General features: G+C 39.9%; 1 protein-coding gene across 1 annotated transcript in view; it reads right to left on the reverse strand.

Annotated features, from left to right (window-relative positions):
• fkbp16 (FKBP prolyl isomerase 16) overlaps positions 1-13,795 on the reverse strand; it is a 53,243-nt gene that overhangs the window by 36,076 nt on the left and 3,372 nt on the right. The gene's annotated exons all lie outside the window — the stretch shown is intronic.

Consider the following 13,795-nt stretch of genomic DNA (forward strand, 5'->3'; position numbering starts at 1 on the left):
TTTATTAATCTCTTGGAAATATTCCTCTAGTGCCTCATTCGGCAAGTGTCGACTTGTCAGCAAACTGAGTGGAGTGAAGAGATAGTAAGTACTAAAAACAGGGCTGAACAGAGCGCCACATGTATTGTCATGTGAGCCCTGCTTGGAACAAGACTTCTCTGGCCATGGAGAGACAAATCCTTGTTTAAGAGCCTTTAACCAGGGAGAAGAATGACAGGGTGCTTAAAAAATTCAGCAATTTGACAGAATGGAATAGCTTTGGCATTATTATTTTTTCTAGTCTTTTCACACAATTGACATTATTCAATGACACAAGTTAAGGTTTATTCCATGCTGAAAAGAGAAGAAAGAAAACACCTGAAGAAGGCTCCACGGCCGAAGCGTTGTGTTTTCTTTCTTCTCTTTTCAGCATGGAATAAACCTATTACTTGTTCCTTTGCAGCCTACACATGCTGACGCAGCTACCCACCTGAATTATTCACTGACACACAAGTACAGTATATAATGTATAGTATGATAATAGGTATATGCCGGTGTTAAAAAAGACTCAACATCTGTCCTAGTCCCTGCAGAAAGGGAGAGGGGAACTATCAGTTGTGACAGAAACAGGTAAACAGGAGGTAGGAAATCAGTCAGGACTGGTAGTGAAAAGTGATGACACACAATGTTTCTCACTTAGATCTGCAAATTGCAGAATGTAAACCTTCATTTTAACTAAAAAAAAAAATTTGTAGGCAGTGAATGGCACAGTAGAAATATTTTACAGAAAGAATAAATGAAACTAAACAGATTCCATGATGGGGTCTTGTTAAGGGTTGTCAGAAACAGGTTGAAATTAAGGGGAAGGACATATGTCAAGAGTGACAAGAGGCACGTCTGTACACAAAGTGTGATTGCTATCTACTGTAGCTGTAAACTCATAGAATTTAACCACAACAAAGAACTGCGATAGCTGTACAACACAACAGTTAACAGGAATATGGTGTACATTTATGACTGAGGGAATTGTCTATTTGCGACTGCTGGAGACATGATTTATTTGTTCCCGTGAAAACCTTTCTAAATTGTCCTGGAAGATTTCTTACACTGAAAAGCAGAAGTTCAGGACTTTCAAAGCCACATCACATTACAAGTGAACTTCTGCCTCCACAGATCTGACAAGATCTGTGGATCTGATAAAGGCTCTAGTTTAGCAGAGATAAGTGAAAAAGGGGAAATGACTCTCAGTCAGGTGGCTGCAGATTAAATAAGCGCCTGTACAAGGCTGAGTCAGGTGAAAACAAAGGTGAAGGAAGACCTGCTTTATTATTTCTTACAGACATCATTGATAGATTAAAGCTTAAGCTAAATGCCAACATGAAAACAGAAGCAAAGTATGGTCAGTTAAGTCTTGCATTTCTGTTTGTTTAGACTGAGACAGGAAGGCCTTTTTTCTGGCCTTTCAGATCTGGACAGCAGCCTTCAGCCAACTTTCCCTTCAGTAAGTTCAGATTTTACTGGTCTTGCTTTGTGATTTCTTGCTTTTTACCACACCTGTCTCTTTTCTTTCTATGACTTTACCATAAGGTCTCAGCTTCATTTGAATTCTGCGTTGCTTTTACCACAGTAAACCAAGGTAAAACTTTCTGGGAGATATTATTGATTAAAAAGCTCATCTGTGACTTGGAGACACTCAAGGGAAATAACTTATTGTTTATTTTTAGTAAATGTATCAATATAAAATGCATTCGCAGATTTTCATTGTCTCGTTTTATTTACCATTATTAAAAGTTTCATTAACTTCTTAACACGAAGTTCCCAGTTCCCAGTATCTGCTTTCTGCCTGCACATGTCCGGTGATAGTGATGTCATCTGCGCACACATTCTTTACGATGTCTGACATGGAAGGGAGTGGCCTGAATCATGGAAAGAGGCCGTGGGTGCCTCACTAAGCCACTGCCTGTCCACTTCCTACATTCCTGTCCATGAACGAATCCGGAGTCATAGGGAGCACCTGTGTCTTGAAACTAGGTGTGGTACAAAAGCAAAGCCTCCCTTGGTGGATTCCTGCTTTGAGTTGCGGTCCTTCAGTCAATTTCTAACTCATGAATGGAGTTTGTTTAACGAAAGTTCAGGAGGGATGACAACAACCACGCTCAATCATTCCCAGCCGTCAGTGATTAGCAATCAGTCCCTACGTCCTTCCTCCACCAAATGCTATAAATACCAAATGTGATCTCTCTCTCCCTCGCGTGCTACTTTTGCATCCCACCTCCAACCCAACTCCACCTCTGCAGCGACCCCTTGGTTACCTTGCAGAGGGGTCCTGGCCTCCTCGTCCTATGGCCAGGAGGTCGGCCCTCAGCCAAGTTGGTTAAGCCAAATATTCGCTCCACAATGGTTCGTCAAGCTTTGAGATTGGGCATTGTCATTCCTAGTGAAAGCAGATTTAATTATAGCAAAGAGTACATTTCTGCATCTCGATTACACTACTTTTTCTAACGACTTCTCTGCTTAGGTTCAGAGCCATGGCCATGACAGGAGGAGCCGTTGGCAGTGTCTCGGGATGTTGCCCACACAAGCCGTGTCTCATCGGGGTGACACACGCTTCTCCCTCACACAGCCGGCTTTTGGCAGGGGGCACGGAGATAGCTATGGGAATGTAATGAGGCCACGAAGAAGGCCTTAAAAAAACACTAGCAGTAAAAATGCATTTCACCAACTGTTGAGAATAGAACACCAACTGTTGAGAATCTTTAAGATTGAGTTGGATTTTTCCATCTGCTTGCTGTATTGTATTGTATTATTGCATGCTTATATTGTCGAAAGTGAAGCTGCTGGATTTGCCTCTATTGACAGAGTAAGAGTGTTGTTTGCTTATAAAGAATGGGGAAAATGATGGAGAGATGCACAGTCACATGGCTCTTCAATCAAGATATAAGTGTTTCATCTTAAATAGTCCATGACCTACACGGAACTCGACTCACATTCTGCGGAAGATACACTACTTACCGTCTACGCGTAGTGTTATCTCTTGGATAACCTATACTGTCAATGTCAATTCTGAAGGAGTGGACACAAGCAGGAACTACAGTATATCCTTCTCTAGTTCTTTGTGGACGTTGTTTTGCCTGGAACCATTTACTGCAACACATGGGAACAAACTTGCCTCTGTTTTTAAATAACGTATGTGCCACTCTGCCTATTCTAAGCAGATTCTCAGCTACTGTGCATCAAAAAATTTAATTTGGGAGAGTCGTCTGTCACCTCACCTTAGGCACCAGCTTCAGTTATACTAGGTTCTTGGCTTTTGAATGTGCAATGTTTCAGACCAGCAAGCACAATTTTGTTGCTTATAATGGAAAAACACAACACCACCACACCAACTCTCCCGTGACTGAATTGAATTTGGCTTCAGGGCACAACAACATATCACCAGTCTGTCACTGTCATTATTATCAGCCATATTTTACTGCTGCTCATTTTTTATGTGTTGGGCATAATCGGAGTGAAGAGCAGAAGCTCATAAAAGCACTTCTGAGGTATTCTCCACACACCCCCTGTTCCCTGGAGTCAGGATACTTAACTAAGCACACACTGTTTATTACTTTCCCTGGATATTCCCTAGTCTGCAAAGGCAGTTGTAGTTTTTGAGTGAGCATTTTTCTTCTACCTGTTCGATTTTCTTCTAATTGAAAATGATGGAGAGTACCAAGCTTGCCTGTTGAGGTCTTTTGCGCAACCTCTCCAAGTGTATGTTTGTTTAGGACATGATCCTAAGACCAGCTTGAGAAACACAAATACGATCAGTGTGGGAAAAATGACTCACATCACAGAAAATCATTCTAGTGATACCAGTTGACGTAAATACTTGCTGGAGAAGGAAAAACTTGCCTAGTTGTGATGCTCTTGTTAGCAGAAAGCAAGCTGATGGCCAGATGTTGCACTGAGCCTGATGTTCATTCCAAGATGATATACTGTAGTGCCCAAACAGACAACCTTGAGACGTCAATCATGTTGCACATTCATTGCAGAACTTTGGTAAAAACATAATTTAATTCAACCTTAATGACTTAATTGAATCCTGCATTTAACTATGGGTTAGTCCAAAACCAACTTATAATGGAATGCAATGAGATGGACATGCCAAAGCCGTTACGTATATTCAGAACTTTTTGCTTTACCACGTCCCAAGTAGAGAAGTGACTCACTCCAGCGTCCCAGCTCAAGCCAAGAGAACACTGATCACGTGGCACGTAGACTCATCTTTCTGCATGAAAGACTTTTTCTCCTAATTGTTGGGCTTGATGAGCCAGGATTTCTCTCAATGGTGATGACGCCCACATGTTTCCATGTCTCATTTCACACGTCTGTTTCACACACAGTACGGAGTGTCAGAGACCACACCATGGCAGATGATTCTATTAAAGTCACCACATGGCATGTTTACACACTCTTCCATGTCAGCCAGTTCATTTTTGTTCTGTGCAGGTTGGTGTGTTACAGACATTTCATAGGTTACAGGTGTGTGGACTCTTACAGCTACAGGTTTTATCTAATGTTACTGAAATGAGGTGGGTTAGTCCCAGTACAACACAATACGGCCTGTTAAACCAATTTAGCAAAAGTCAGAGAATTTGAAAATGTGGTCGTTCACAACGACCTATAGCACAATACTGTATTTTCTACACTTTTCTGTCCTTATTTGTAATACAAGACTCCTCTCCTGAAGCATATTAATCGAAGATTCCTGTATTGTTTTTTGATCTATTGGATATACTTCCAATTCATGTCCAGTAAGTTCCCTCGTGAACAACGTGGCATTAAGCATGTGCAGAAGGCACAAAGCCTTGGGATGAGTGCAAGCTGTGCTGCTGTCAGAAGGTTTGGCAGCAACATGATCTTGTTTCCAACTCCATACCTGCCTTCGCAAAGAGTGGTGCAATCTTCTCATCGCCTAGCAAGCTGGCCACTGAGGTGAGCGCTGAGGCAGAGGCACTTTGAGTGCTCCTGTCTAATAGGGCTGATGGCTGATAAGGCTGTTTAGCCTGTGCAAATGCTAAACACTTGAATGGCTGCCTATATCCGTGTGTACTTTAAGCAATGTCCTGTGCCCAGTAGTATGCTAACCAGACCTGCCACAGTAAAATATTTCCCCTGTTGGGTTTTTTGTTTAACCAAATAAGCAGTTCAAAGCACTTTAACAATGCCCTGGTTTTGGCACTTTTTGTTCTTCTTATTTTTCCAGTTTTATTTTGGCTCGATTCACTACACTTTCTGTATTCTGTTTCTGCAATACTTTTACAGTGTTATTTTGCTTTAAAATAGTTGTTTCTTAAACACGGAGGCTTACTTCATATGGCTTTATCTTTCTGCCTGGGGTTTGTTACAGGTCACATTGTTGAATAAAGTTTCTATCCAGGAATTGGGAAGGTTCTGGGCACATGCTGGTTATTTATCTACCGCAGAAACTGCGATTGCCAATCTGCTGTGCAAAACTGGCCAGAGGTTTAAAGGCAGTTATGAATCAAGAATTAAAATAACAAAGATTGATTTCCAAGCCCAGCATGTGGTATTTAGTGGTTGAACAAACAATTTAAATGAGCAAGAAAATATCAAAAAGTGACTTGATTTAGTCTCCAAACTACCAGTCTGAACATTCTTTTCCTCTAATAACTACTTTGGATATTCAAACCGTTCAAGTAATAATGTTTTAAAGGTGCTCTGATTTTACCTGTGTATTCATTCCTGGGCTCTAGCTATTTAACTTTTCTATCTCACTCCTCTCAGAACAGATCAATAGGCGACAGGTGCTGAGACTGGGGTAGTCAAGCAAGTTGTAAGAAACCCTCTTTCCCTAAATTCTCTCCACAATCATAAGCGTGCTTTGGATCATTGTGCTGTTGTATTTTTATTCATTTAGAACTCTGCTTTTAAATATTTGGCCTGAGCTGTGTATCAGTTTTGTTAAGTTAGTTTCTCTAAATATGAATGTGCCACATCAAGCAGACAAGAGGCAATCTTTCTTAAAAATCTTTTCCAACCTCAACACTTATCTTCTACTAAGAGCAGCTGCATGCAATTTCTTTTCTCTCTTTTGCTTTTTGCAGTGAATACATATTTTGCAATGGGAGTAGCAGGAGAAAAATGCATGTTCATAAGCAATGTGACAGATTCAGAAAAGAGTTGAGTGTTCTGCAAGAACATGCCTTTATTTAGAATAATGGTTATAATTTGAATAGAAACTCTTCAGTTTTTGATGTGATAGTCTTCATTTTCAGAAAGTCTTGAGGAAAGATTAATGCCTGAGCCTACAGAAGAGCTCGTTCACTTCTTGGAGGATGATGTCCATGCAACGTTTTTAAAATCAAGACCCTAAATCTTGAAAAAGTGAAATGACTGTGCTTGAAAGTCTTTGAGTGATCCCAAAGTGTGTAATCGCAGTTGAAGCAAACAGACAAACTATAACCTCTAAAAAATCTTTAAAACAGATTTTTAGACGTTTTTGTTAATTTAGCTTCTTAAGGTTCATCCTACAAGATAACCAGTTTAAAAAAATCCACTTGTCATCTTTTGTTGTCACAAGTTCACCAACAGTTCATGAAACATTGCATTACAGATATTAAGGTGTTCTCTTGACTAACACATTAAAACTGATTTTTCCCTTTCAGTACATAAATCTGTAAAGTATGTTTTCTGTTTTTAGAAAAAAGTATTTCTGATGGTGGCGATGCTTTACTTTTTAGCCCAAGACGGGAGGTTTGCCAATTGTAGATCTTCAAAAAGAGTCGTGCCCACCCTGCCCCTCCACCCATCCTCCAAAACATATTAGATAATTAGCTATTAGCAACTGAACAAGTTAGTGAGGCCAAATGGTCTCCTCTCCTTTATAACCTCTCCTATGTTACCTTAATGCAACCCCTTTTCTGTGTGTTTGAAGAAGCTGATTCAGGAATATCAAAGAACTTTATTGACTCTTTTCAGACTTTATAACTCCAGTGTCAGGCTCCCAATCTGCAGTGACAGCCAGAGTATTATAACTACTGTACAGTATGTGTTCTATTCAGTGGCAGGCATTCATATGTATGAGCTCTAGGGAGGCCTTTGAGTGGAGATGCCCCAAGATGTCAACCTGTCAGGATCCCTGTCTTTGTGTTTCCATCTTCATTTCAGGACGCGAAGCAAGACTCTCGGGGAGTTTGTATCTCTTATTCTAGCCCTTGTGGATACTATTTCTAACATGTTTCAGGTAGACTTGAAATGTTTCAAGTTCACGTCTGTTTATGATAATACCCTGTCTTATATACTGTAGCTCTTTTCAGAGTGCATGTTTCAAGGCACTGGACAATAAAGCAATCAGACAAAAGAGACAAGATTACACAAATTAGCAGAGTACACTGAAAATAGCACACAGACCGGATTGCCAATAAGACACAAAGACTAGCTGACCGTTGCGCTGTGTGTGCCAGATTCCACAGATCCTGAGAGACAGGTGATTCTCCATTTAAACCACAGGTGAGTCAGGGTCTGTGACCTGACCTGAAATGGAGGACTAGACTGGAGACAAGGACAGCGCCGTGTCGCCACAACAGGCATTACACAAATGAAACTACTTATACATTGTTTCAAACAATAATAAGTAAAATATAAATACAAAATAATATAATATGCATCCATTGCATATTTTCTGGAATGACGGTAATAAAGAACGGGCACACGAGTGATGACTATGTGAGAGAGATTATGAGAGATCTTATCAGAGATCTGATATGAGATCATGCGATGAAGATGTGTGACGTCACTTCATCACAGACAGGTAGGTGAATAGGGCATTAACAGTGCACGTGGTATTGCCAGGAGCTGCTCTGCTTTTTTTAAATTCTGAAATCCAGAAGAAACCAGTGTAAGCAATCTTAAACAGGTGATATATGCTCATACACATTTGGCCTGAAATCCCAGATTCTGTGTACTGAACATGCTATAACTTGCTGAACAGATGTGGAAAAAACAACAACACACAGTTTCTTTTCTGTAGCAGACTGGGAGAGATGCAAGCAGTTACTCTCAGTCTAACACAGATGAACAAAGGACTTTCTCACAAAACTGAAGTTATAATACAGGATGTGAGTCAAAATCAAGCCCACAATGCCTGACCAGACTGCTTGGACTTTTTCCAGAACCATCAACAGTGAAAGTGAGGACCAATTGATAAGGAGAGACCATTAGTATAAGTGGTCTTGTTAGAATTCAGATGTAAAAGGTTTAGTTGCATCCATTTTTGTATGTTAAGGTGTTATCAGAATAGAAATTATAAATTGATGACATACCTTCCAAAAAATGACCCATATAACATATAGATATGAAAAAGAAATAGGCAAAGACCGAAGTCTTGTAGGACACCATATGTAACCAAGGAACCGCAGATGATTGGAACAGTTTTTTGTATCCGATTTTAATCATAACCAAGCAGATCAGTAATCATAACAACCCACTCAAATCTATTCAGCAGTATGGAATAAAACCATATCAAAGGCAACACTAAGGTCCTGATCTGAAAAAGATTTATTATATGTGCTTATTTGCAGATAAGTGAGCATGCACATGAACGGCACCAGCCCATTCTAGGAACTTTACCAACAATGCAAAGTTAGATTGCATGCCAATTACTGAGTAGGAGTAAGGAGAGGGAGCAGAGTCTGAAGTCTGCTGAAGTCATTGATAACATTTGCTACAGCAGGGCAGAGAATTGCAACATTTGAACACAGCAGAGTAGTGGGGATATTTTATGATTATTTAAGACCACAAGAGACAGCATGAAAACTGCCAAGAGAGATACACTTGATTCTCGGAATTCTCTGACCAGATCCGAGCAAGGGGATTTGGATTGTTCTCCCAGAACTGAACGCTCTCTTTCCTGAGCCATTCCATGGTCTTCTTGACAGAGCTGTGCCTGCTGCAGTCATACGCCATTGCCCAAGTGTCCCACTTGACAAGGGGCCTCTTTTTACAAGTTATATCAGCTAAATCATCGAGAGGGTGGAATGGTTTGCTCTTTGAAATGCGGAATGCAAAGCTTGGGTGTTATGTGTTTTTCTCACTTTACTATTTTGCGGTGTAACAGTTCACTTGGGCACCTCTGCATCATAATATTGCCTTTTCCAGTCTGTATGATGAAGGTGTATCAGTACCTTTATGTCCACTGTAGAAGTACCATGGAATACCACAGTAAAAGCAGAGTGGAAGGCAATTAAACACAGAGAATGCATGGTAAATACACGTTGAGGCATACAAAATGTGGTGAAACATGATATCATGAGACCACACTATGGTGCAGTATAGTGCACACCATGGTGTATAAATGCACAGGCACAAATATTAAAAATAAAGAAGATTAATGTTATTACCATAAAGTTGGTCAAGCTCTCATAATGGAAGACCTTGCTCATACAGTAGATAAATCCTCACATTTCAGTTAGCAGATGTGATTAATAATCATAAATGATGCTGTTCAATTTTATTTTTGTGGTAAACGTAATTTCTAGTCATTTATTCAGGAAGCTGAAGGCCTAATGGTTGACTTCCAAAGCTTAAAATGTGCTCTATTTTACACATGCCAGGTAATGTATTGATAATTCTCTTTAATTATGTTTAAGTGGTAAAACAAATCCACTCAGATTGTTTTTCTTATTTCTGCTGTCCCTTGCTAGATTTACACCATTAAACCTCTACAGCTGCTTTAGGAAATCGGAGACAATCCTGAGCAAAAAGCAAATGAAAATCCTGCTGTTCTCAATCCCAGGTGCTACAGAGATGTCAGAGTTGTCTGGCTTTTGTGTCAATAATTAATGGGAAATACTTGAGTAAATGAAAGTAAAAATCAATTCTTCTGTCGAGGCCTAAATTTGTTATAGTTATTGACAGACAAATATATCATTAAATCTGGAGCTTCAGAGGACCTTGAAAAACAACAAGATGAAATAGTCATTGTTTGGCTAATAAGCAGATTGGTTAATTGAGAGCTTAAGTTGGAACAGAAACTAATAAAGCCTTGAGGCCTTCTAGGAATTTAGCCTCCCACCCCTGCCATAGGCAGTATATGATTTAAGTCTCTTTTTCTGGCATATTGCTTTGGCATGCTTTCCTGTGTTTTTACTGTCTTGAATAATATATTATGTTGCTATATGTAATGTTGCTTTAGAAGGTTTAGGTCACATTTCAGCAGAATAAAGTCTTTCAAGATTTTCCCTCTAATATTCCAAAAAAATAGTTCACCATCTGCATGCCTGCAATGTGATTTGTGTGATATGCACCATCAAATGTTTAAAATGAGACTTGGCAAATTAAGCAAAATGACGCTGAAATTACCTGCCCTAGCCGTATACGATTGTACAGACTAGAGAGAGAGAGACTTGGTGGTGTTAGAGAACTCAGGCCAGAAAATTCCAGGAGTTTCACAGGCTCTGGATGGCAGTGATTTATAATTAAGTCACGGTTAAGGGATCCTGATTTTGCTTTTCCGGTAATTGCTATGGTTTTTAGGATTATTGGAAATCTTTGACTGCCCGAAACAATGGAAAGTTGTCTTTTAGAACTCCTCTCTTCCTTATTTCTATACAAAAAAGAAGAAAAATTCTAATTCAATTTTATAGTGAACTTGAATTTATTTATAGCAATGTTTTTGTTTGTGGCTCTCAGTCAAATGTTAAAATTGGAAATATATCTCAGAACATGTCTGGATATTACTTTTTCATTGCCAAAGAGATGAGCAACAACCTACAGTAGGTGCTCCCTCCCATCAGAAAGATGACTTGGGCACAGTGCTGGCGGCTCAGATGGGCACTGCGCAGAGCAGCCATCAAATTCAGCAACAGGCTACCAGCAGAGCTCAATTTATACCTCAACAAGCTACCGCAGAGAGACAAAATTACTTTCTTTCTCTGTCATTTCACTGCTGAGCTAGGCCATCAATGTCTGGTTCCATTAAAAAAATGTGTGTTTTGTTGCAGTCATTTAAACATATTTATTTATTAGTAACCTAGTAAGATTTCCATAAACATACAGCACATATAAACTAAGCCTGCAAAGTTTTCTTGGTCTATGTGCTGCATTGTTTGCAGAGTTTTATCATTCAAACCAGAGGTTTGTTGTATCTTGCACCGCGCTGTGACTGTGGATTATTCTGGATCTTTGCTCCCTTCAGTGGCTGCAGAAGATGATGAACAGAATATGCAGATCTATTGCTCTTGTCCTGTTCGGAAGACCCTGTGAGGTGGATGTGTTTTTTTTATTAAGCTATATGCATGAATGTGTATCACCTGTGTACAAACGAGCAATGGAATTACATTAATGGACTCAGGTGGATATTAGTACTGTTTGAAGAAAGTAAAGTTTTTAATCCACCTCTAGTTACAATCAGAGCAGTAAGTCATACAGCAGCGTAGTCTGCCACCTTTATAAAACCCCGCTGCAGAGCTGTGGGGGACTCTCTCAAGAGGAAATCTATATTCAGCCCAACAATACACAGTCCTAATGATCACCGACTTGGCTGCCATTAGCTCAGCATCCTCCCTGCCTTCCTGCCGGGTGCCCATTCACATGAGAGGCTACAGCAGCACAGCACTCGCTCGCACCACATAAACACCTCTACAGCCCCGCACGCAGAGCAGTCAAGGGGGGAATATGGGAAACCTGCTCAATACACCAGGACACTCTTACAAAAGTCTGCTTTCGCACAGAGTAAGGGGCACTGATTCATAATTCATTATAGGTGCAACATGGGATAGCATAAAGAGTTTTGGCTTGCTGTGATGCAAGTAGTATTAACATGTTAAACGTAGCAACGTACAGTATGTGACAGTAACTGGAGCAAATTTTGTAAGAGTGGCCTTGTATCTGGAGGATGCATTTGCTATAATTTAAGACTGAAGACATTTTTGGATCACTTTGAAGGTTTCTGTTAAGCAACACGAGGTGTTTCGACAGTTCCTGTTTCCCCCATGCTGCCAGCCACTGCTTGATCGTCTCCAAGCTCTGAAAGTGCTCAGCCAGTACCGGACAGATGTTGAGCTGATTGCTCCTTCCTCCTAATGTATTGGCCCTGACTGAACAATACGGCTCCAAAGAAAATACTTATTCTTGGAAGTAGCTTATTCTGGTTTGCTCTCCTAAAAAACCAAAGGCATAAGCATACCGGCATGCATGTTGCAACATGCAGAGCTTTGCACAGCACAGTGACACAGAGGTTTATGATATTTGGATCAGTGTGTGCAGACAGAGCACACTGTGAACACCCAACAGATCGACCACAGACCATCAGAATGTGCTATTTTGTTCACCTTCTAAATAGTCAGGAGAAAGATGATCTATCTGTTGTAATAATGAAAGAGATTCAGAGTGTCGAGTTTGGAGCACACTCTACGATGCTTCACTCTTGCTTCACTTTGCTGGAAACAAACTGACTAAAGAACCAAATTACAGCACTCTTCTTAAAACATCCGTCCATGCACAATACAAGCTAACCTCTAACCCTAATGCATTGCTGGGAATTTATCAGCAACTTGCAGGCAATGACATTCTCAACTTGTAATCCAGTAATGTGAAGATTGTCCTCAGGAGAACTCTCTTTAAAGCTGTGAAGGAAATAACCCTGTGCAACAACTGCTCTGCAGAGCTTTGAAGTTTAGATGTCTCAAAACACATAACAATGGGGATCCCATTAATAATTTATCTTCTTTGAAAAAAAGTCTTTGATTCCAAGCTCATTATGCTTGAAGTAACACTTTGTGCTTTACAGAATTAATGTAAAATCAGTGTATATTCAAATCCTAAACTGTTCTCTATTAAATCGTATCATGTCCCCTCATCAATTCTCTTACAATAAAGTGTTAACCTGTTTTGATGTTTTTGCTATATATTAAAAAAGTGTGTAATTTCAAGCAGCACAATCTTATCCTGATGATCGGCTGTTAATAACAATCTGAGGATGGAATTATTTATACATGTGAAGCCAGTGGCCTTTTAATTGATTCTGGTTTGTAAAACAAAACTCATTAACTATAATTAAAGTGTCTGATTTGGGTTTCAGGATTTGGAATCCCTGAATAAGTTTTAAAGCTGCCATCTGCCACATGTTCATGCTTCATTAACTGCTATGCTGATGATGGGAGTGCTCCCAGTGACCAACAGGTACAAAAGGACTTTGTTCCCCAGTGAGAAGATGTCAGATTACTTTTTTTAAAATGGGGCTGATGAACAGCCCAAGCTCTTTTGTACTGCCATCATATCAGGCCTTCCTTGATTCATGATTGCACAGAGGAGCAAACAGAAGCTGTGCACTAAACAGTTGTGGTGCCACCAGACACGAGGATTCAGGTTTTTTTTACAGTTGTAACCAACCCATCTTCTCTTTTTGAGATCGCTTTGCGTTTTTCTCTCTTCTTATTAGTTTTGTGTTTTTAAACAGACTCAAACTGCTGAATCACTCCAAGTGTGATAACCCAAGATATACTAATATCTCTCACAGCAAATTCAAAACTGGCCTCCGTGGAAAGATTATACTTTCCATTCTGTCCACTTGAAGTGGAGTGATTTGGTTGAGCATTTATTATGAGCACGGCTTCCTTCAATTCAGCAAGGACCATAAACATGATAATCGTGAGGAATATATTACACATTACTCCTGTTTTTTTTAACTTGTCCTAATTTGTCTAGTCTGTGGTTAAGATGACATAAAATGGGAAGCAATCTAGAAGACCACCCACTGCCTAAGAGCCACATAAATGCAGAGACTGTACTACATAGATTGCTATAGGAAAAA

This window comes from Lepisosteus platostomus, chromosome 7 (assembly GCF_059453375.1).
Source record: "Lepisosteus platostomus isolate fLepPlt1 chromosome 7, fLepPlt1.hap1, whole genome shotgun sequence".
In the NCBI taxonomy this organism is placed as follows: Eukaryota; Metazoa; Chordata; class Actinopteri; order Semionotiformes; family Lepisosteidae; genus Lepisosteus; species Lepisosteus platostomus.